Source organism: Polypterus senegalus, chromosome 1 (assembly GCF_016835505.1).
Source record: "Polypterus senegalus isolate Bchr_013 chromosome 1, ASM1683550v1, whole genome shotgun sequence".
In the NCBI taxonomy this organism is placed as follows: Eukaryota; Metazoa; Chordata; class Cladistia; order Polypteriformes; family Polypteridae; genus Polypterus; species Polypterus senegalus.
In genome coordinates this window covers 78,807,038-78,832,021 of record NC_053154.1, presented here as the reverse complement: position 1 = coordinate 78,832,021, position 24,984 = coordinate 78,807,038, and the positions used below count along the sequence as shown (strand labels likewise).

Sequence of the window (24,984 nt, the reverse complement as noted above, 5' to 3'; positions counted from 1 at the left end):
CATTTCCTATCTACTGTTATAATGTATGATTAAATTTTTGATGAAAGCTTCACAGTTCTTTCCTAAAGTTTTGTTCTATTCTTAGTCTGCATTTTCATTTTGTTTTAAGTTTTTTGGATCTTACTTAATATTATGTTTTGCTTTTCTGTGTCATGGTTACAGACTTACAAGAAACAACTGATGGACACTTTCCTTTTTCCATTACATTCTTTCTATGGCACATTGCTGGCAACACCAATTTTTGCTGGTATTTAAAAGCAGCATTGCAACACTTTCAGCAGGATAAAAAAAATAAAGAACTATAAAATGAATAAAGAAATAATATCATTTAATGCTAGATTTCCTTGTAGTTTTGACTTTCATTTTTACTTCGTCAGTTCCTTCAGATTTTTGTCATTTTCAAATTAGACTCTCGGTCTTTCTGGCTTTGATCCTCACATGGCTCGGACTTTTCTTTTATTTAGTGGCATTGAAATTTATCTCATGGTCAGTTGTTCAGTTGTCCTCATAACAATTGTTGGGCTTTACATTATAGCCCTTAACACCAGCCATGCCTGACCTTCTCAATATAATGATGAAGCAAATGAATGGAGGGTTTTCTTGGGGTGGAAAATCATCCATTTTTAAAATTGCAAATTGCTTACATAACGTTTTAATTATTTTGCTCAAAGAAATCAGGATGAACTCAGTTTACAAGACTTTAATTACAGGCATCTTTTCTTTTACATTCTTCCAGTATTGCACCAGTAATTTATATCCTTAAGTCATCAGTTTCAATTAGTTTATAATCTGAGAATGGAAAATAACTAAAAACTAGAATCTGTTTCAAATAGTGTATAACCTGGTAAAGGAAAGAAGTACAGTACGAGGTTTGTGAAAAGATTAAAATCTTTGAGCAGGGTCATTTATTAAAAAAACAGCATGTCAATCAAATGTGTATAATATCATGTCCCAAAACCCCATGTGTGTATTTTAACATAAATATGGCTTGTCCAAGAGAGCAAAGAGGACAACAACTGAAGGACATCAACAGAGAAAGTGATGTCAGAGGTTGAGACATGTGCAACTATTTCATCTGGACTTCAGAGAACAGGGCGGCACTGTGGCGCAGCGGTAGCGCTGCTGCCTTGCAGTAAGGAGACCCGGGTTTGCGTCCTTCCTGCATGGAGTTTGCATGTTCTCTCCGTGTCTGCATGGGTTTCCACCCACAGTCCAAAGACATGCAGGTTAGGTGTATTGGTGATCCTAAATTGTCCCTGGTGTGTGTGTGTGTGCCCTGCCTGGGGATTTGTTTCTGCCTTGCACCCTGTGTTGGCTGGGATTGGCTCCAGCAGACCCCCGTGACCCTGTAGTTAGGATATAGTGGGTTGGATAATGACTGACTGACTGACTTTGGAGAACATAACCTATGAATACTGTAGCTACAATTGCTAAATCAAAAGCCACCCAGGAAAACATGCACTTCTTGACATTGCTGATTTTCAATAAGCTTTTCTAAAGAATATGTCTACACTTCTGCTTTCTCTTTTATTTTATTTTCCATTATATTTTTGTCTATTTGTTATTGTTATATGTTAATAAATACCATGTTGCTTTTATATTTTCTATAATTTGACTTTTACCTGGTGTGATAAAAATGAATAAAGGGAACTTAGTTTAGGAAGATTGCTGCTTTCTTGCCACCAGGGTTAAACAAGGCTGCGAGGTTGCTCCTCAATAATTAGAGCAACTGCAGGAAAAGTAAGACATTGCTGAGTTGAGCTTTTACGTGTGTCACAAGGATGTCCCTATGTAGAGAGTCCTGTGCGGAATATTGCAGAGTAACTGGCAATTGGACCACTCGAGACATTGTCTGGATAGGATTGCTTTGTGTATGTGTGTGTATCTGTGTGTGTTAATCTTCAAAGAGGTGAGTAGATGAACCTTGTAAACATACCTTCTGTAATAAATCTCACAAATTCTGTGATAATACAAGGGCTTCCTAATGCAGTGCTGAACACTGGAATACTGAATCTTGCAGTCATATGGAAAAGTTTGGGAACCCCTCTCAGCCTGCATAATAATTTACTTTAAAAAAAAAAACATAACAGTGCCCTTGTAATTTTGCTGATTTGAATGCATGTAACTGCTCAATACTGATTACTACTTGCAACAACAAATTGGTTGGATGAGCTTGTTAAGCCTTGAACTTCATAGACCGGTGTGTCCAATCATGAGAAAAGGTATTTAAGGTGGTCAATTGCAAGTTGTGCTTCCCTTTGACTCTCCTCTGAAGAGTGACAGCATGGGATCCTCAAAGCAACTCTCAAAAGACCTGAAAACAAAGATTGTTCAGTATCATGGTTTAGGGGAAGGCAACAAAAAGCTCTCACAGAGGTTTAAACTGTCAGTTTCAACTGTAAGGAATGTAATCAGGAAATGGAAGGCCACAGGCACAGTTGCTGTTAAACCCAGGTCTCGCAGGCCAAGAAAAATACAGGAGCGGCATATGTGCAGGATTGTGAGAATGGTTACAGACAACCCACAGATCACCTTCAAAGACCTGCAAGGACATCTTGCTGTAGATGGTGTATCTGTAATCTGTATATCGTTCTACAATTCAGTGCAGTTTGCACAAAGAACATCTGTATGACAGGGCGAAGCCCTTTTTGCACTCACGCCACAAACAGAGTCGCTTGTTGTATGCAAATGCTAATTTAGACAATCCAGATTCATTTTAAAACAAAGTGCTTTGGACTGATGAGACAAAAATTTAGTTATTTGGTCATAACAAAAAGCACTTTACATGGCGGAAGAAGAACACTGCATTTCAAGAAAAACACCTGCTACCTACTGTTAAATTTGGTGGAGGTTCCATCATGCTGTAGGGCTGTGTGGCTAGTTCAGGAACTGGGGCCCTTGTTAAAGTCGAGGGTCAGATGAATTCAACCCAATATCAACAAATTCTTCAGGATAATGTTCAAGCATCAGTCACAAAGTTTAAGTTACGCAGGGGTTGGATTTTCCAACAAGACAATGACCCAAAACACAGTTCGAAATGCAGAGGGAGAAGTACAATGTTCTGGAATGGCCGTCACAGTCCCCTGACATGAATATCATCGAAAATCTATGGGATGATTTGAAGCAGGCTGTCCATCCTCGGCAGCCATCAAATTGAACTGAACTGGAGAGATTTTGTATGGAAGAATGGTCAAAAATACCTCCATCCAGAATCCAGACACTCATCAAAGGCTATAGGAGGCATCTAGAGGCTGTTATATTTGCAAAAGGAGTCTCAACTAAGTATTGATGTAATATCTCTGTTGGGGTGCCCAAATTTATGCACATGTCTAATTTTGTTATGATGCATATTGCATATTGTCTGTTAATCCAATAAACTTAATGTCACTGCTGTAATACTACTGTTTCCATAAGGCATGTCATATTAAAAGGAAGTTGCTACTTTGAAAGCTCAGCGAATGATAAACAAAAATCCAAAGAATTAAGAGGGGTTCCCAAACTTTTTCATATGACTGTATATATAGGCATGTGTTACTTAGAATAATTTCAAGAGTATACACTGACTATACTTCTGCAATTTTTATCAATTTCATTAAGGCTTTTATGTTCACCTTCAACATAAAATAATAACATGCTTTTCTTGGCTAAATTGTTTTTTCCAGTTTTTTTTTATTTGGCTTATCATGAGTGATGCCATTTTCTTGTTATGATGCAGTGCATTGCTAGATGAATGAATCATACAGCGTGTGATGTCATGGTGGTCTGTTAAATGCAGATCACATGTTAAATTGTGCTCAAGTTTCATGCAAATAATGGAATAACTTCACGAAATAGCTGTATTTTTGAGTAATATAGTTAAAAAAGAAAAACAGGAAATTTAGACCTTTACTTTGCCCTTGAATTAGTCTGCTAAATATTGAATGTACAGGACCAGTCTTTCCCTTTCAGACTGCTCTCATCTGACCTTTAAAAGTGATTTTCTTATACTGAATCATAAGAAACAATTTGTAAAATTTTGCTGACTTCATGGCTTTCATTATAAAATCTGATATCCTGTATTCTCCAAGACCTTTTTTGTTTTGTGCCTCCCACTAAAGTTATGGATGAATTACCTGTAAAAATGTATATTTTTCTTTCCTTGGTTTTCCCATTTTATCTGGAAGGTGCCGTCAGTTTGCTTCTAGACTCTGGAAATCCTTTTGTAGTAAGTACGCTTAATTTCTCTTCATGTTATCACCCTCAGATTAAAAGTCAAACCAAACATGCAAACCAGGAGTTAGAAAAATATCTACACGGTTATACACTATATTGCCAAGTATTGAGACACCTGCCTTTACACACACATGAACTTTAATGACATCCCATTCTTAATAGGCTTTAATATGGAGTTGGCGCACCCTTCACAGCTATAACAGCTTCAACTCTTCTGGAAAGGCTTTCTACAAGGTTTAGGTGAGCGTTTATGGAAATATTTGACCATTCTTCCAAGAGAGAATTTGTGAGGTCAGGCACTGATGTTGGGTGAGAACGCCTGGCTCGCTCGCAGTCTCTGCTCGAATTCATCCCAAAGGTGTTCTATTGGGTGGTGGTCAGTGCTCTGTGCAGGCCAGTCAAGTTTCTCCACACCAAACTCACTCATCTGTTGCTTTACAGACCTTGCTTTGTGCACTGGTGCGCAGTCGTGTTGGAACAGGAAAGGGCAATCCCCAAACTCTTCCCACAATGTTGGGAGCATGAAATTGTCCAAAATGGCTTCATATTTTGTAACATTAACAGTTCCTTTCACTGGAACTAAGGGGCAAAGCCCAACCCCTGAAAAACAACCCCACACCATAATCCCTCTTCCACCAAATTTTACACTTGACACAATGCAGTCAGGCAAGTACCGTTCACCTGGCAACTGCCAAACCCAGACTTGTCCATCAGATTGCAAAACAGAGAAACTTGAGGGTAGAGGACACGTCTCCACTGCTATAGAGTCAAGTGGTGGTGTGCTTTACTCCACTGCATCTGCCGCTTTGCGTTGTACTTGGTGATGTTAGGCTTTGATGCAGGTGCTCGGCCAGGGAAATCCATTCCATGAAGCTCTCTGTGCACTGTTCTTGAGCTTTTGGAGGTCTGTAGCTATTGACTCTGCAAAAAGCTGTCGATCTCTGCACACAGTGTGCCTCAGCATGCACTGTCCCCGCTCTGTGATTTTACGTGGCCTTCCACTTCATGGCTGAGTTGCTGTTGATCCCAATTGCTTTCACTTTGTTATAATGCCACTAACAGTTGACTGTGAACTATTTAGTAGTGAGGAAATTTCACAAATGGACTTATTGCAAAGGTGGCATCCTATCACGGCAGCACACTTGAATCCATTGAGCTCCTGAGAGCAACCCATTCTTTCACAAATGTGAAAAGCCGTCTACATGCCTAGGTGCTTGATTTTATACATCTGTGGCCATGGAAGTGATTAGAACACCTGCATTCAATGATTTAGAGGGGTGTCCCAATACTTTTGAATATATACAGTATGTAGTTTCCACTTTACAGACCAATAAGAGTGAATATTTATTCTGGGCAGAATATGTAATTCTAGTGTCTGGCCTAAAACTATATAGGCAGTGTTGTCAAGTCTCCGTTTTTCCTGCCTAATTGGGCTATTTTTGTTCTTTGGCTGGAAATTTTTTCAGGATTCAGCAAACCTGTATATAAACCCTTATTAAATACTTAAGCCTATGGGTCCAGTTACCTTTAAATTAACATTGCTCAGCAGTTTAAGAATCCATCCCTTCTTCTATGTTTCCTGGGTGTTTTTCTCCCAGTACTGATATGTCTCCACCTGATGGTCAACCCAATTATACAATACAAAATATCCTGTATTCAAGAAGAATTGGTGGCCAGGTGTTTTATTTTTGGACAATTCAAAGGTTGTTGTCTGGTGGAAAGGCATCAGGTTTCTGCTTGATACTTGTGTTTAAAGTCCATGATTTAAGGGAGAATTTGTGTCAGGCTTTGCAGCCAAATATTCTACCAGAGCTGTAAAAAAATGGCAAGCCACATGGACAAGTAGGAAGGACAAGAAGATGAAATCAATAAACTAAACGGGTCAAAACCAGTAAGCCAAACTGGATTGTTTTACTAACTGGTAAATAAAGTAAATCTGTTATTCATTCTTTAGTGATTATTATGAAATAATAACACTAAATGGCAAAAGCTGTGTTGTCTGCTTTTTTGATCTTTTTACTGATCAGTTTTTCTGATCTAGTTGCTGTCTTTGTGGTGAAAGCTATTTGTATCAACAAGTTCACAATTTGTAAATGTATTATTTTGTGTACACTGGAGCTTGCCTCATTCAAGTTGAGATTACTTTCTGGCTTTGCTCAAGCCAGTTTACTTATGTAAGTGCTAGTAAGCTCAACTGCAGAGTTACTACTTTACCCCCTTTTTGCAAGCAGGCATAAAAGGCTTTGCAACAACAGAGGTTTTTCTGCTTCTTCTCCATGCTGTAGTTTCAGGAACAGCTAGCAGCACATCCTGTGCTTCAAGCCAACAATATATCTTATTGTGTGTGTCCTAACAACTTACCAAGTGCCTACAGCCCTTCTTTGTACTCACTGAGCATTATGACTACTTACCAGTTCCTTGTGGATTAGCTAATGACAGAGCTGTTTTCAAGTTATTTGTGAACAGCTCTATAGTTTTTACATATTAAATACTAATTTTTTTCAAAAATAAAACTGATCGTTTTCAACATACTATATTTGTGTTTTCTTTCTGTATCTTATTGTTATGAAGAAACAGACCAAAAAATACTTTAACACTACATTCAGTGTATCATTTATTAACATCCACCACTGCACCAATCTGACAGTCAGCCTAGTGATCATCTTTACCCTCAATCAGATCCCAAATTACTTGAACTTTTAAACATGGGGCAAATGTTTCACCCTAACCCCTAAACACCCTAATTGTATTGTGGGAATGAACCACTACGTAACGTAACGAAAAAGGTTATTGCATTATTTTGCAGAAGTGTTGCATTATTTCACAGCAATTATTGCATTCTTTAATTACAAATGTCATTATTTTGCACTAATTATTGCATTATGTCTCAAGAGAATTGCATTATTTTGCAATAATTACAGTAATCCCTCCTCGATCGTGGGGGTTGCGTTCCAGAACCCCCTGCGATAGGTGAAAATCCGCGAAGTAGAAACCATATGTTTGTATGGTTATTTTTATATATTTTAAGCCCTTAGAAACTCTCCCACACTGTTTATAAATATTCTCCGCACAGTTATACAGTAAACACTCGTTTATCACGGTTAATCCACTCCAGACAGATAAATGAATTTCCACGAAGTAGGATTCTTTATTTATAAATCTAATATTTTTGCAGTTAGAGCATAGAAAACCTGTTTACAACCTTCTAAATACGTTTTTTAATATTATTAGAGACCTCTAGACAGGAAATAACACCCTTTAGTCAAAAGTTTAAACTGTGCTCCATGACAAGACAGAGATGACAGTTCTTTCTCACAATTAAAAGAATGCAAACATATCTTCTTCTTCAAAGGAGTGCGCAGAGAATGTCAGAGAGAGAGAGAGAAAAGTAAACAATCAAAAATCAATAGGGCTAATTGGGCTTTTAAGTATACAAAGCACCTCGATAAAGCGGCTGCAATGAAGGGATCAATGTGAAGGTAGTCTTTCAGCATTTTTTACAGGTGCATCCGTATCTTCTAAGCAAACAGCCTCTGTGCAAACAGCCCCTCTGCTCACACCCCCTCCATCAGAAGCAGAGAATGTCAGAGAGAGAGAGAGAGAACGAGAAAAGCAAACAATCAAAAATCAATATGGTCTGTTACAGCTTTTTTTTATTTTTATTTTTTTTACAGAGACATTTATATCTATACTAATAAAAGGCAAAGCCCTCACTTACTCACTCACTCACTCACTCATCACTAATTCTCCAACTTCCTGTGTAGGTAGAAGGCTGAAATTTGGTAGGCTCATTCCTTACAACCTACTTACAAAAGTCAAACAGGTTTCATTTCAAAATTCTATGTGTAACGGTCATAACAGTCGACAATGTTCGCCATGTTGAACTTTCTTATTTATGGCTCCATCTTGACTAAATTTGGTAGGCGGCTTCCCTGCGCTAACCGAAACCAATGTACGTACTTATTTTGGTGGTATGATGCCACTGTCGGCTGCCATATTGAACTTTCCAACGGTCTTTGTTACTTATGGGCCTATCTTCAAGAAATTTGGTACGCGGGTTCCCAACGCTAACTGAATCCTACTTACGTACATATATACGTCCATAGCCTGCAGCTCGGTCACCGTGAGAGGCGGTGTTGGGTCCCCCATCCCAACGCCTCCCACGTTGTTGGCTGCCTGCCTATATAAGGCTGTCCGTCGCTCCGATCTCTACATTCCCTTCCTTGCTTCGCCACGGGATTCACGTGTCCCTGCTGATAACTACAGCCTTTTTATTTAATCCACGGCTTCTCCGCTGTTTTATTGTTCATTTATTACGATTATAGTTATTGTGTAGGTATTTTAGACTTACTTTACATTGTTCAGGTACCCATTTCCTTTATCGTTCCAACCATACCCCCATTAACATGTCTATCGAGGTGATCACCATCGATCAAAGAACTATCACTTACCGAGTGGTTTCCATGCCCAGAGATGCCGCCTGCCTTTTCCATTCTCTTTGTTACATATTGCACGGCTGTATCAGGCTCACTCTTGATATCCGGAGAAACATTGTGTCTTATGTATTGAATGACTGGGACAGGTTCAAGGTGTGGACTGATAATGGTACAGGAGAGAATTATACTACACAGGAGCACTATAAGATTGAAATGCTTAAGCCCTTCACCTATGGTTCTGCATGTGAGGTGATGGCTGCCGCTGAATTGTTCAGTTGTCGCTTTCAAGTGTACAACAACAACAACAACAACATTTATTTATACAGCACATTTTCATACAAACAGTAGCTCAAAGTGCTTTACATAATAAAGAATAGAAAAATAAAAGACACAATAAGAAAACAAAATAAATCAACATTAATTAACATCGAATAAGAGTAAGGTTCAATGGCCAGGGGGGACAGAAAAAAAAAAAAACTCCAGACGGCTGGAGAAAAAATAAAATCTGTAGGGATTCCAGACCATGAGACCGCCCAGTCCCCTCTGGGCATTCTACCTAACATAAATGAAACAGTCCTCTTTGGATTTAGGGTTCTCACGGAAGGGCTTGATGATGATGGTCACGTAGAGTTCTGCCTTTTAATCCATCCATCATTGTTGGAGCATCATGAAGCTTTGAGTAGGTGGAGGTGGCGCAGGCCACCACCACAAAGAAACCGGAAAAGAAACAGAAAAGAGAGTAGGAGTCAGTACGATTTTAGAGCCACCATGAATAGTTATTATGATGAATTGAACATACAGAGTATCAGTATTAAGCTAAAGTGAAGTTATAAAAAGGCCATGTTAAAGTAATGTGTTTTCAGCAGTGTTTTAAAGTGCTCTACTGTATCAGCCTGGCGAATTCCTATTGGCAGGCTATTCCAGATTTTAGGTGCATAGCAGCAGAAGGCCGCCTCACCACTTCTTTTAAGTTTTGTTCTTGGAATTCTAAGGAGACACTCATTTGAGGATCTGAGGTTACGATTTGGAATATAAGGTGTCAGACATTCCGATATATAAGATGGGGAGATTATTTAAGGCTTTATAAACCATAAGCAGAATTTTAAAGTCAATCCTGAATGACACAGGTAACCAGTGTAGTGACATCAAAACTGGAGAGATGTGCTCAGATTTTCTTTTCCTAGTTAGGATTCTAGCAGCTGCATTCTGCACTAGTTGCAATCGATTTATGTCTTTTTGGGTAGTCCTGAGAGGAGTGCATTACAGTAATCTAGTCGACTGAAAACAAACGCGTGAACTAATTTCTCAGCATCTTTCAGTGATATAAGAGGTCTAACTTTACTTATGTTTCTTAAGTGAAAAATGCTGTCCTAATGATCTGATTAATATGTGATTTAAAATTCAGATTACAGTCAACAATTACCCCTAAGCTTTTTACCTCCGTCTTGACTTTTAATCCTAATGTATCCAGTTTATTTCTAATAGCCTCATTGTATCCATTATTGCTAATCACTAACAGAATGTCTGACTAGTATCTCAGTTTTCTCTTTATTTAACTTGAGAAAGTTACTATTCATCCATTCTGAGATACAAGTCAGACATTGTGTTAGTGAATCAATAGAATCGGGTCATCAGGTGCTATTGATAAGTACAGCTGTGTGTCATCAGCATAGCTGTGGTAGCTCACGTTGTGCCCTGAGATAATCTGACCTAACGGAAGCATGTAGATTGAGAATAACAGCGGACCCAGGATAGAGCCTTGTGGAACACCATATTGGATATCATGTGTCTTGAGTTGTAATTCCCACAACTAACAAAATATTTTCTCCCTGTCAGGTAGGATTCAAACCAATTTAAGACACTGCCAGAGAGGCCCACCCATTGACTAAGGCGATTTCTAAGAATGTTGTGATCAATGGTGTCAAATGCAGCACTCAGATCTAAGAGGATGAGAACAGATAAATGGCCTCTGTCTGCATTTACCCGCAAGTCATTTACTACTTTAACGAGTGCAGTTTCTGTGCTGTGATTTGTTCTAAAACCGACTGAAATTTATCAAGAATAGCATGTTTATTGAGGTGGTCATTTAACTGCATAATGACTGCCTTCTCCAGAACTTTACTTAAGAAAGGCAGGTTAGAGATGGGTCTAAAATTTTCAAGAGCCGAGGGGTCAAGATTATGTTTCTTAAGAAGGGGTTTAACTACAGCAGTCTTAAGACAGTCTGGGAAGACCCCCGTATCTAATGACGAATTTACTATGTCAGAACATTATCAATTAGCGCCTGATACTTCTTTGAAAAACCTTGTTGGTATTGGATCAAGGATGCAGGTGGAGGATTTTAATTGAGAGATTATTTTTTGTAAATCAGGTAAATCTATCTTAGTGAAAGAGTTTAATTTGTTTATATTTGTTTATATATGCTGACGACTGCCAAATTTATTTCTCCCTCAAGCCAACTGACTCCACCAAACCTCTCCTCGACTGCCTATCTGACATTAAGGACTGGCTGGCTGTAAACTTCCTTCACCTGAACGATTCAAAAACCGAGGTCATTGTTTTTAGTCCCGACTGCAAACAGGCTCCACCCCTTGGCCTCGTTTCTCTTCCCATTCCAGTAACTTCGTCTGTCTCCAATCTTGGAATCAAAATGGATACGTTCCTGAAAATGGATGCTCAAGTCAACAGCACAGTAAAATCCTGCTTTTTCCATCTAAGGCGAATCGCCAAACTCAAGCCTATTCTTTCTAACCACCTCCTGGAATCAGTAACTCATGCATTCATTACGTCCCGGCTTGACTACTCTAATTCCTGCCTTTTTGGTATCAGTAAAGCCACACTTTCTAGACTCCAACTGGCTCAAAATGCGGCTGCAAGGCTTCTAACTGGAAGTAGCAGAATCCAACACATTTCACCAATTTTGAAAACCCTTCACTGGCTGCCGGTTAGATTCAGAATCGATTTTAAGATTCTCCTCCTAACCTATAAGGCATTAAACGGTCTAGCCCCGCCTATTTGAGTGTCTTGCTCCATTGTCACAATCCCCCTCGTGTTCTTAGATCCACAGATCAGCTGCTCCTAACCGTTCCCAAGGCACGTTTTAAAGCTCGTGGTGAAAGGGCTTTCTCCGTCTGTGCACCCAGGCTCTGGAACTCCCTGCCCTTAGTGGTTAGGCAAGCCGCTTCAGTCGCCACATTTAAATCTCGCCTAAAAACGCACTTCTTCACATTGGCTTTTAATTCTTAACCTGTTTCATTTTCCACTTGTCTTTTGCTATTTTCTCTATTTTATTTGGTCCCTTGACCTGTTTTTAGTATCTCTGTTTTAATTCTCTCTTAATGTTTATTTTTAATATTTTGCTTTTAGTCCTGCTTGTTGTAACTGTACAGCGCTTTGGTCAGTTGTAATGCTGTGTTTTTAAGTGCTCAACAAATAAATATGGTATGGTATGGTATGGTATAATAGGATGCTGGGGTTTAGGAGGATCCTTAGTGTTGGATGGATATACAGTACTATGTTATTTCTAATATCATAAATTTTTTGATTGAAAAATACAGTGATAGCCTCACAGGTTTTACTGGAAGAACTTTGGAGGCATTCCTTTGAGTTACCTGGGTTTAGTAGGCGATCAATTGTAGAAAGTAAGACTCTGGGATTACTAGCATTGTTATTTATAATCTTGGAGAAATAACAGCGTCTCTCAAGACGGACAGTGTTATTGTATTCTGTTATTTTGACTTTTAATATTTCGTGGTGGATAGTAAGTTTACTCTTCCTCCATTGACGCTCAGCTCTACGGCATGTTCTCTTTAAATCAGACACCCTTTGGGTCTTCCATGGTATAACAATGCTAGAAGATTTTTTCACTGTCTTTTCAGGTGCTACTATGTCAACAGCAGCTCTCACTTTAGTATTAAATCTTTCCACCTTACTATTTACATTATCCTCACTATTATAGTTGGCACTATAAACGGACTGATTGCTTAAAATGTTTGTAAGTTTTAAAGCTGCTGCCGAGTCAAAGAAGCGTTTTTTAACAATATGCTTCTCATGAGTGTTTTTTATCATTATTTCTATATTAAAAAGTAGAAGAAAATGGTCTGATAGACCAATATCAATGATCTGCTTTATATCAACTTTCAGTCCTTTAGTAATCACTAAGTCTAACGTATAACCTGCTTTATGTGTAGGCTGATTTATGAGTTGTCTCAAATCAAAAGAATCCAGAAATACCGAAATGGCCAAATATTTTACACCTTTTGACAACCGCCAATGCCTCTTCAACATCTGAGATTCACAGGTGACGATTTCAGTAGTGGACACTTTGATGTTTATGAATGTTTAAACTCTCAAAAGCTGGATGTGAAGTTATCGATGAAACCGGTTGTATGCTTACAACGCTTGACAGATGCTGAATGTCACTTCAACACAAGTCCTACAAATACTGTCATAACTGAAACAAACCATGAAACTCAAACCGATTATGACAGCAGCAATCCAAGCTGTGAGATTTGAAACAAGATTACTGTTCACATGGCCAACTGTACGTTGCATGCTCAAGAGTAAGCTCAGCGCACAGCTTGGTCATATTACAACCAGAGGGCCGAACTCACAATGTTGTATACAAAGAGATCCTTAAGAAATAATTATTGGTATATTTTCCCTCAGTTTAAAAAGGTTTAATTTTCTTCTTAATAAAAATATTAAGGCAGTACTTCGGCGCTGCGAAGTGCAGGTATTTTGCTAGTATTTACTGTATTTATGATTTTTAATTTATGATTTTACAACTGGCTTGGGTTTTTCTGCTTAGAAATAGCTTTTACCATTAAAATAATATGAATTGTAACAATGATTATAAAATTTTGCAATATAACAAAAATATAAAATGATCAAAATAGAGTTGGCGAAGGTAGATGAGTTCAAATACTTGGGATCAACAATACAGAGTAATGGGAATTGTGGAAGAAAGGTGAAAAAGAGAGTGCAGGAAGGGTGGAATGGGTGGAGAAGAGTGTCAGGAGTGATTTGTGACAGACAGATATGAGTGAAAGAGTGAAAAGGAAGGTCTACAGGACAGTAGTGAGACCAGCTATGTTATATGGGTTGGAGATGATAGCACTGACCAGAAAGCAGGAGATGCTAAGATTTGCATTGGGCGTGACGAGGATGGACAGGATTACAACTGAGTACATTAGAGGGCCAGCTCAAGTTGGACGGTAGGGAGACAAAGTCAAACAGACAAGTTTGCATTGGTTTGGACATGTGCAGAGGAGAGATTCTGGGTATATTGGGAGAAGGATGTTAAGGATAGAGCTGCCAGGAAAAAGGAAAAGAGGAAGGCCTAAGAGGAGGTTTATGGATGTGGTGAGAGAGGACATGCAGGTGACGGGTGTAACAGAATAAGATGCAAAGGATAGAAAGATATGGAAGAAGATGATCCGCTTTGGCAACCCCTAACAGAAGCTGCCGAAAGAAGAAGAAGAATAAAATATTATAGAAAAAGCTGTCATTACAGTTATTTTATATTTATGAATATCACGTCTCTTATTATATGTTTTCAAAACTGTATTTGCTGTATTTTCATATTATGTTATTTTTTTTACAATTTCTTAGTGATTTCTTTGTCAGTGCTTCAACTATCCTTTCCCTCTTTTGTGTCCATGTTCTTTAAAAGCTTTTTTAGACCAAATTAATGACATTATGGTCTTCCTCCACGTGAGTAGGAGTTCACTTTTTGAATAGGTAATAATAAGAATGAGGTATATGTTACAGTGGGGGACATTATGATTTTAGAGATGCCTAGGTGGGGCATGGCCAAAAAAAAGTTGGGAACCAGTGCATTATAGGTATATACTGTACATTTACAGTGGTGTGAAAAACTATTTGCCCCCTTCCTGATTTCTTATTCTTTTGCATGTTTGTCACACAAAATGTTTCTGATCATCAAACACATTTAACCATTAGTCTAATATAACACAAGTAAACACAAAATGCAGTTTTTTATTGATGGTTTTTATTATTTAGGGAGAAAAAAATCCAAAACTACATGGCCCTGTGTGAAAAAGTAATTGCCCCCTGAACCTAATAACTGGTTGGGCCACCCTTAGCAGCAATAACTGCAATCAAGCATTTGCGATAACTTGCAACGAGTCTTTTACAGCACTCTGGAGGAATTTTGGCCCTCTCATCTTTGCAGAATTTTTGTAATTCAGCTTTATTTGAGGGTTTTCTAGCATGAACCGCCTTTTTAAGGTCATGCCATAGCATCTCAATTGGATTCAGGTCAGGACTTTGACTAGGCCACTCCAAAGTCTTCATTTTGTTTTTCTTCAGCCATTCAGAGGTGGATTTGCTGGTGTGCTTTGGGTCATTGTCCTGTTGCAGCACCCAAGATCGCTTCAGCTTGAGTTGACGAACAGATGGCGGACATTCTCCTTCAGGATTTTTTGGTAGACAGTAGAATTCATGGTTCCATCTATCACAGCAAGCCTTCCAGGTCCTGATGCAGCAAAACAACCCCAGACCATCACACTACCACCACCATATTTTACTGTTGGTATGATGTTCTTTTTCTGAAATGCTGTGTTCCTTTTATGCCAGATGTAACGGGACATTTGCCTTCCAAAAAGTTCAACTTTTGTCTCATCAGTCCACAAGGTATTTTCCCAAAAGTCTTGGCAATCATTGAGATGTTTCTTAGCAAAATTGAGACGAGCCCTAATGTTCTTTTGCTTAACAGTGGTTTGCGTCTTGGAAATCTGCCATGCAGGCCGTTTTTGCCCAGTCTCTTTCTTATGGTGGAGTCGTGAACACTGACCATAATTGAGGCAAGTGAGGCCTGCAGTTCTTTAGACGTTGTCCTGGGGTCTTTTGTGACCTCTCGGATGAGTCGCCTCTGCGCTCTTGGGGTAATTTTGGTCGGTCGGCCACTCCTGGGAAGGTTCACCACTGTTCCATGTTTTTGCCATTTGTGGATAATGGCTCTCACTGTGGTTCGCTGGAGTCCCAAAGCTTTAGAAATGGCTTTATAACCTTTACCAGACTGATAGATCTCAATTACTTCTGTTCTCATTTGTTCCTGAATTTCTTTGGATCTTGGCATGATGTCTAGCTTTTGAGGTGCTTTTGGTCTACTTCTCTGTGTCAGGCAGCTCCTATTTAAGTGATTTTTTGATTGAAACAGGTGTGGCAGTAATCAGGCCTGGGGGTGGGTACGGAAATTGAACTCAGGTGTGATACACCACAGTTAGGTTATTTTTAACAAGGGGCAATTACTTTTTCACACAGGGCCATGTAGGTTTGGATTTTTTTTTCTCCCTAAATAATAAAAACCATCATTTAAAAACTGTATTTTGTGTTTACTTGTGTTATATTTGACTAATGGTTAAATATGTTTGATGATCAGAAACATTTTGTGTGACAAACATGCAAAAGAATAAGAAATCAGGAAGGGGGCAAATAGTTTTTCACACCACTGTAATCCTGCATGTGCAGTGGATAAATTTAATCCACGCAATTTACGTGCACAGGGAGTCAGCGATTATTGCAGCAGTATTTTGTGTAAGGCAATAAATAACCACAGTTGACAGTATACCAGTCTTTTGCAGGCCTCAATCACATAGCCAATCAGAAAAGAACATGCTGTGTGCAGTCCAGTCCCAAAACCTATAAAGAAAATAAAAGTTTTGTTTTAACTCAGTTATTTGCTATAGATACTGTCTTGAAACAGTGGCGCAACAGTGTTCATACATTGAATCTGCAGGGGGCTTAAGTTGGTAATAGAAAAAGAGGATGGATATTTTTTACTTCACCACACATGAAGGACTCAGTGTTTTTTTGGTAATTTCCAGTATTCAGTGTTAAAACTGCCAATCAAACACACTCACTGATACCAGTCAGTCCAGAAATGTGCAGAAAGAATGTACTAAGTGTACTGTGAAGCAGGAATGCTAGCTCTGCACTACCACTATGCCTATGTTTAAACATCTATGCTGAACTTACTACACTTAATTTAACCTGATTGAAATTAAATGTTTACCTATAACATCTGTTCACTTTCTCTTTCATTGTCTGTCACTAGATGACTGAAGCACATGCATGAACAGCCCAGACAGCAGCAGGCATTAACTTTATGAAATAACGCAATACTTTGTAAAATAATACAATAATATTTATGAAATAATGCAATAACATGGCAATTAGTGGAAAATTAAAGTAATTCTTTTCCTCCTCACTGTTTTCTCAAGTCCCGGGCAGAAGAATAGAGTTCAATAAATTTATTCTTCAATTAGTGTCATAAACTAAATCAAAATACATTGTGGCAATTCTCACCATACTCCCTTGATTGTCATTTAGTTCTGAAGATCAGCAATATATCTAATATGTGTAGCATTATCCCATGCTGTTCTTTCTTGCAGCTGCTTGAAGCTTTGGCAGTGACTCAAGGCATTTTGGTTTGACTTCCTTCCTGATCAGCTCATTGTTTGACTTTATGTAGTTATACATTGGTGTGATGATGTTTCCGACCCTGAGGTAATTCACCTCTCCAACAATTTTCACAGCATTCAAAATGAACATTTAAACAAAAAACCTCAGTACTTATAGCACCCTACAGTCCTGACAATTTTTGATTAAAGTAATTACCAGATTATTCATGCAGTTCTTAGAGCAAATCTGAGTTTCCCCATTATCACTACTTCTGTCTTTCTGGTTTTGAGGTAACCTATTGGGGCTCCTTAAACCCACAGAGACACCACCCACTTCCACAAAGTCTTCTAAATGTTCAAACACTTCCACCTCTGGACAGTGTGCACTACTTGCTTTCCACTTATATCTGACTATGACCCACCTACTGGACCTCTGTAACCACCTGAACTTACTGTTAAAGATACTCTCACTAATATTACTACATTTTTTTTTTTGTGGTGGCTCTGAGACCAGGGATCTGCAACGGAAGGTTGCCGGTTTGAATCCCGTAAACACAAAAACTGACTATACTTCATTTGGCCCTTAAAGTGCAATTGCTCTGTCCTGGGTATTATGTTAATCTGCAACCAGCCCTGCATGTAGGCCCTCCAAACTGCAGGAGAAAATCTGGGGGTTGGTGGCAGAATTGGCAGTCCAGCTACCATAAAAAACCTCACACTGGTTCCATTCCATCTGAACTGGTGGGGTGCTGAGGTGTCAGCCATTGAATGTCTGCACTCAGGTCCTAATCTGGTATCCTGAGTTGGTTTGTCATGTGGTGGGTGTGACAATGCACTGTATCAGTGTGTGCTCCTAACCTCTCTTTCTTTCTCTAACCCAATGCAACAATCAATACACTACCTGTTTAAATGCCACCCTTTTAAAAGTAAGTAACCTTTTGCTTCCTTCCTTACAGTGAAATTCATTCACTTATTTAAAGACATTATATAAATAGAATAGCTCTGTTACATTTTATAAGAGAATGGACCACAGGTATAGTGCCCTTTGTTAACTGTGTGTGTCAGAACAGCTATGTAACTAAGAAGTTTTCTGTATACAATGTTTGGCAATGTTTGGCTGTAGAGCAAATATTATTAGCAAGCAGTGTGGTGTACTGGTTAAGGCTTTGAAGCTAGGGCTTTAAACCCTGAGGTTGTGGGTTTAAATCCTGACACTATATGTGACCATGAGCAAGTCACTTCAACAGCAACAACATTTATTTATATGGCACATTTTCATACAAATGATGTAGCTCAAAGTGCTTTACATGATGAAGAAAGAGAAAAAAGACAAAATATAAAAAATAAAATTAGGCAATACTAATTGGTATAGAATAAAAGTAAGGTCTGACTTCACCTGCCTGTGGTCCAATTGGAAAAACAAATGAAATGTAAAGTATTATGTCTCAGATTATATAAATTGCCTTCAATAAACGCTTTATTCAAATAATGGTCCATAATGCCCTGCTGGTCTTCTGGGGACCTCCATGCTGCTAGGTACATGGCCGGCCATATCTTACAATATACATACATATACACACATACATACACACATACACATACTAAGGAGAAGAGGCCGGAAACACCTGGGGCTCATCCGGGGCATTATTTAAGGGCCGCCTCCCTCCAGTCATATATATACACATACATGCACTGAAGAAACGGAAATATGACTGAAACAGGACCTCAACACGTGCTGCACACACACACACACATATATATGGAGGCGCTTGGAAACTCAGGGATGCCAGGGGCCATGACCCTTGCCGGGACGCCATGAGGGACTGGATGAGGACGGCCACCCGGACGTGTGGCAGGGTCGCCCCTTACTGGTTGCTTTGGGGCCACGAGTACAGGACCTCCCAGGAGGAGGCTCTATAAGCTCCTGTAGGGGATCCTGGCGCACGGCCAGGAGGCAGGTGAGTGAATGGGGACTGGCATGACCCGAAGCGGTCCGAGCCAGGAACTCTGGGGAAAAATGGGACGGTGGCTACGGCCCGAGGGCCTCAAGCCCGGAAGGTCATTGAACAGGTGGCCTGTGAGGGCCGCCGCACTGCCCGCCCCTGCCCAGCAGGTTGGCGCCACCCCTATACGGACATACCAGGACTCCTGGAAGTCCCGCCAGCTCAGCAGTCTTCCGTGCCGGGGGCAGAAAGCAAGCTCGCGGAACCGGCCGGGACGGGCGGCCACCCCGAGCCCTCTGCCAGAAGCACCTCCCAGAGCCCAAGAAAAGCCGGACTTCCGCCACACTGGGGTGTGGCCAGAAGAGGAATGCCGGGAACACCTGGGGCTCATCCGGGGTCTGTATAAAAGGGGCCGTCTCCCTTCATTCGAGGCTAGAGTCGGGTGGAAGAAGGACAAGGCAAGAGAGGAGAGTGGAGGCGGCCCGAAGAAAGACATTGTGGCCAGGACTGTGACTTTGGGGTTTGTGCACTAATTTGGGGTCTGAGTGACCAATTATTATTGTATATATTTGTAAATAAACATGTTTGTGGGTGACATGAACGGGCCGTCTGCCTGTCTGTGTCCGGTCATACCTCCACAATATATAAATATATATATATATATATATATATATATATATACATATCTACATATATACACACATATATATATATACATATCCACATATATATATATACACATACTAGCAAAATACCAAGGCCAGCGGCCAAGTACTGCCTTAAAATTTTTATTAAGAAGAAAATTAAACCTTTTTAAACTGAGGGAAAATATACCAATAATTATTTGTTAAGGATCTCTTTGTATACCACATTGTCAGTTCGGCCCTCTGGTTGTAATATGACCAAGCTGTGCGCTGAGCTTACTCTTGAGCATGCAACGTACAGTTGGCCATGTGAAAAGTAATCTTGTCTCAAATCTCACAGCTTGGATTGCTGCTGTCATAATTGGTTTGAGTTTCATGGTTTGTTCCAATTAAGACAGTATTTGCAGGACTTGTGTTGAAGTGACATTCGGCATCTGTCAAGCGTTGTAAGCATACAACCGGTTTCATCAATAATTTCACATCCAGCTTTTGAGAGTTTAAACATTCATAAACATCAAAGTGTCCACTACTGAAATTGTCACCTGTGAATCTCAGATGTTTCAGAGGCATTGGCAGTTGTCGAAAGGTGTAAAATATTTGGCCATTTCGGTACACTTGAAAGCAACAACTGAACAATTCAGCGGCAGCCATCACCTCACATGCAGAACAATAGGTGAAGGGCTTAAGCATTTCACTCTTAAAGTGCTCCTGTGTAGTATAATCTCCTCTACCGTCATCAGTCCACACCTTGAACCTGTCCCAGTCATTCAATACATAAGACACACTGTTCCTCCGGATTTCAAGAGTGAGCCTGATATGGCCGTGCAATATGTAACAAAGTGAATGGAAAAGGCAGGCGGCATCTCCAGGCATGGAAACCACTCGGTAAGTGATAGTTCTTTGATCAATGGTGATCACCTCGATAGACATGTTAATGGGGGTACGGTTGAAACAATAAAGGAAATGGGTACCTGAACGATGTAAAGTAAGTCTAAAATACCTACACAATAACTATAATCGTAATAAACGAGCAATAAAACAACGGAGAAGCCGTGGATTAAATAAAAAGGCTGTAGTTATCAGCAGGGAGACATGAATCCCGTGGTGAAGCAAGGAAGGGAATGTAGAGACCGGAGCAACAGACAGCCTTATATAGGCAGGCAGCCAACAACGTGGGAGGCGTTGGGAACCCGCATACCAAATTTCTTGAAGATGGGTCCATAAGTAACAAAGACCGTTGGAACGTTCAATATGGCAGCCGACAGTGGCGTCATACCATTGAAATAAGTACGTACATCAGTTTCGGTTAGCGCAGGGAAGCCGCCTACCAAATTTCGTGAAGATGGGGCCATAAATAAGAAAGTTCAACATGCCGGACGTTGTTGACCGTTATGACCGTTACGTGTAGAATTTCGAAATGAAACCTGCTGAACTTTTGTAAGTAAGCTGTAAGGAATAAGCCTGCCAAATTTCAGCCTTCTACCTACATGGGAAGTTGGAGAATTGTGTGAGTGATTGAGTGAGTGAGTGAGTCAGTGAGGGCTTTGCCTTTTATTAGTATAGATAAGTAATAATAATAATATTAGGTCACTGGACTTGCTTTCTCTTAAACATGCTATACACAGTTGTCCAAGAGTAAAACATTCCTGCATTAGATCAATTCCTACTACTAGTGACTTGGCTTTTGTAAATGGTCACTGCAAAATATAATTTTACAGAAAAGTGTACTTTTGGAAATAAAAAAGGTGAATCAATAGGAATAATACAAAATTTGAGTAGGTATTGCGATGATAATACGCCAAAGACATCATAAAGGTTTGGGGCAGCCACCATATATTGTTTTTCCCAGCTGCAAAAGGGCTTGTATCAGAAATATGAAGTTCATTTCACAGAGTCCAAACTAGAACTGGCTATAGTAGCCCAAGATGGAGGCTTTAAAGGCCTGGAGAGGAACTTATGTCATCAAAATGGCCAGAACCAGAAGTGATGTCAACAAAGGGGCCGGCTTCGGAAGTGATGTCAGCAAAGGGGCCGGCTTCGAAAGTGACGTCAGCAAAGGGGCTGGCTTCGGAAGTGACGTCTTCTGAGGCGCCGGAACCTTGCAGGATTTCCCGGAAAAGGTCTGTAGGGAACTGAGAAAGACAGTCAGCACACTCCTCCGCCCCCGGTCAGATGTTTCATTAAACTTACTCAGGCCCTTTAGCTGCCTCCTACTTGCAAGTGTGTCACAGTATGTATGTATTATTATCATGATGTTTGCATTTTTTCATTTGTTTATATCATTGACATATATATATCGTTTTGTTTTTTTGTCAATTGCATGTGGTCCCACTTTAAAGTCTGCAGATCCCAATTTATATGTAAAGTATTTTGGAGTAGGGGGTGGGGTATTCATGTATGCAGATGCACATGGATATGTAAACAAATTATTTTTTTTGTGATCATTTACTGGATGGTAGTTCATTTCAGAATAAAGCAGGAACTTGACTACATTTGGACTTGGGCATGTCCTGTCATTGTTCTCTGCATATACTTACTCTGCCTGATATTAGGAATAGACAGAAACCATGTGGGCTAATGTTTTTCCAAAATACCGAGCATACTCGCAGTCTCTGCATTTTCCAGAAGTCCAGTAATTCTGATATTCTCCCTTCTGACTCTGTCTTCCTGTTCATTAAGTCTCAAAGAGATTGGGTTTTGGCATGTATGGAACATATTTTAGCGTCATGCTGCTCCACCTGAGTACAGACCTGCATAAAAACTGCAGAAAGCACTGTTGTTCATTTCTAATTACAACAATGTCAGTATACAAGTCCAAAACGCTTCTCTGTATTGGTCCATTCAAGGTTGCCTTAGAACTTCACTTTGCTCTAAAATGAAGGCCTTCAGTTGGTCAACAATTGAGACTACTACAGTGCTATCTGCTGCCATGCCAGCTTCTACCAAAGTTCTTTGGGATTTCTTCACAGAAATGTGGAGAACCTCGGTAATTCTTTCGCTGTGCAAGATAAATAACAACCTGGAACAAGTAAGAAGGTATGTTGAGGCTTTAATTTGAAAAAAAAACATGGAAATTGCAGGGTTGGGTCACCGAGTACTTTCAGAACACAGTCATACTCCACTGAGTGTCACATGATCCCCCCAAATGTAAATGATTTTGAAGGTGGGGATGAGTGTTTCCCTTTCAAAGTTCATATTAGAAAATGCATATTACAATGGAATAGCTTGTGGGGGCCCCATTAAGTTTAAATTAATGCTATTGATACTGGCATTTCTTGGATCTTTGAACACCAATTCCACCTCTACTTCACTCTGACTCCTTTTCCCTCAAGCTTTATAACTTGCTTGCTAACATTTGTCTTTCTTGAAGTTTGCCAAACTGGTCAGATCACCATTTTCCTGTCCAGGACACTGTCCTGTCTTCAGTTTTCCATCCACACTATTGGTCATTGCTACAGTTCAAGTGGCCTTCTTTAGCATAAAGGCTCCTGTACGAACAGTGAAGAGCATGTACATTAATATTAATGAATATCAATAAAAAAAAAAAAAAAATTCACAAATTAATACATGAAGGTCAGCTAACTTTCTTTTTCTATAACATCTCCAAATTTCAATCAAGTGAGTCACATTATTTTTGAGATTTCGGTGTATTTAGAATTTCTATTGGGGGGCGGATACCCCCAAATATTTATAAGGTCAGTTTATTGTCTGATTACTTCTGCCATAGTACACCTACTACTTCTGCCACTTAACCCACAGTTGCTGCTAAACTGCACACACACCCTTCATTCACAATACTGTTTGCTCTTGGGCAGCTAAAAAAACAGTAAAAAAAAACCCTTCTAAAAAGCAAAACATATAAAATAGTAAAACATATTGTCTAACCACTCAGAGGTAACAAGAAGCTAGCATTACGAGCAAACAACATGCAGCATTCAGTTCTCAGCACAATCCATCACACAGGTGTGACACCATTATGCTGTACATGCCCTGGACATCAGCAAAGCAAAGTCTCTCTCCTTATCAAGTATCTCCTTATCAAGCCTCTCCACTACTGAGGATTAGTTCCAAAGAAAAGGCCCTGGGCTTGTCTGGGACACTTACAAGCAACTGGCTGGTTCCTGTACAGATAAGAGTTTATACAGGTGGATAAGAAAGTTATTCTTACAGTGTGATGCTGAGTTGCAGGGTGAATATTTTTGACATGTATTAGTGTGTATGTGCCTAATAGCTATTCTAGAAGTCTTTTTAAAGTCAGTGGATTTAGTGCTTAAAAGAGTAACATATTCAGACGCTGTAGACTTACAGTGAGAATTTAGCATTTAGGATGCAGTTCATCAATGCCTCCTATCCTGGACATTTAAAGCAGAAAGACAAACAGACTAACTGACAGACAGACAGACAGACAGACAGACAGACAGACAGATAGATAGATAGATAGATAGATAGATAGATAGAACTTTATTTGTCCCCAGGGAGAAATTTAGCAATTTATAATAATAATAATAATAATATTTATAATAGTAATAATAATATTATTTTATTATTACTTTATTATTTTTATTTTTCATTTATACTGGTAGAGTAGTTACATGTAAGACTAACAATGCAATATCAATGCATTCCAGTGTTTTAACTGTCTAAGTCACTCAGTCATTTTCTAACCTGCTTAGTCCTTAAGAGAGTCCTGTGCATAAGAAGCAAATCATAAAAGCATACATTCAGAAAAATGAAGAAAAAACAGACATCATACTCTTGCAGGAACTGAATATTACAGGCAGTGCTGGAGCAGGGTGGCTGTGCGGGGGTCGCCTTGGCAGGTACCCAAGTGCAGTGAATGTCGGCTGCTAGAAAGGAAGCAAATGGTTTCGGAGCGCAGCTTCTGCCTGTGGAGTAAATAAAATCGGGATATTTTCTTAAAAGGGTGCAGTTACGATGCATCTTCCGGCTGTCGAGTAAATAACATTCAGAATATTTTATGAAAGGGTAAGTGTAACAATCTGGGTTGAGTTATTAGTTGGTGCTTTCCATGCAGTTTTGCAAAGGGGGAGCATTCAGGAGAGCCTCCGTGATTTAGTCTGTTCTTATGTTTGTTCTACATTGACTGTCCTATTAAAGTTTTTTTGGGGGGTTCCTTGTGCTGTTTAAAAAATGTCATCCATGGTTATATTACAAAAATAACGTATTAAAAATGTTCATACTTACCTGCATTTAAACAGCTAACTTAAAAATAATTAAAAAAATTGGATCATTAATGTGTTACATTTTTTACTCACTTAAACATTTTCTAAACTCCGCACTGCAGCATAGTGATGCAAGCGAC

General features: G+C 39.4%; 1 protein-coding gene across 3 annotated transcripts in view; it reads left to right on the top strand.

The window, feature by feature from the left end:
• The first annotated feature begins 24,473 nt into the window (after positions 1 to 24,473).
• Positions 24,474 to 24,984, top strand: part of LOC120527699 (membrane-spanning 4-domains subfamily A member 15-like) — a 51,819-nt gene continuing 51,308 nt past the window's right edge. Inside the window, exon 1 of one of the 3 annotated variants that reach the window (XM_039751455.1) lies at positions 24,474 to 24,647. The gene's annotated coding sequence lies outside the window, so the exon portion shown is untranslated. The remainder of the gene's footprint in view (positions 24,648 to 24,984) is intronic. The other 2 variants (XM_039751438.1, XM_039751430.1) reach the window with 2 other exon arrangements.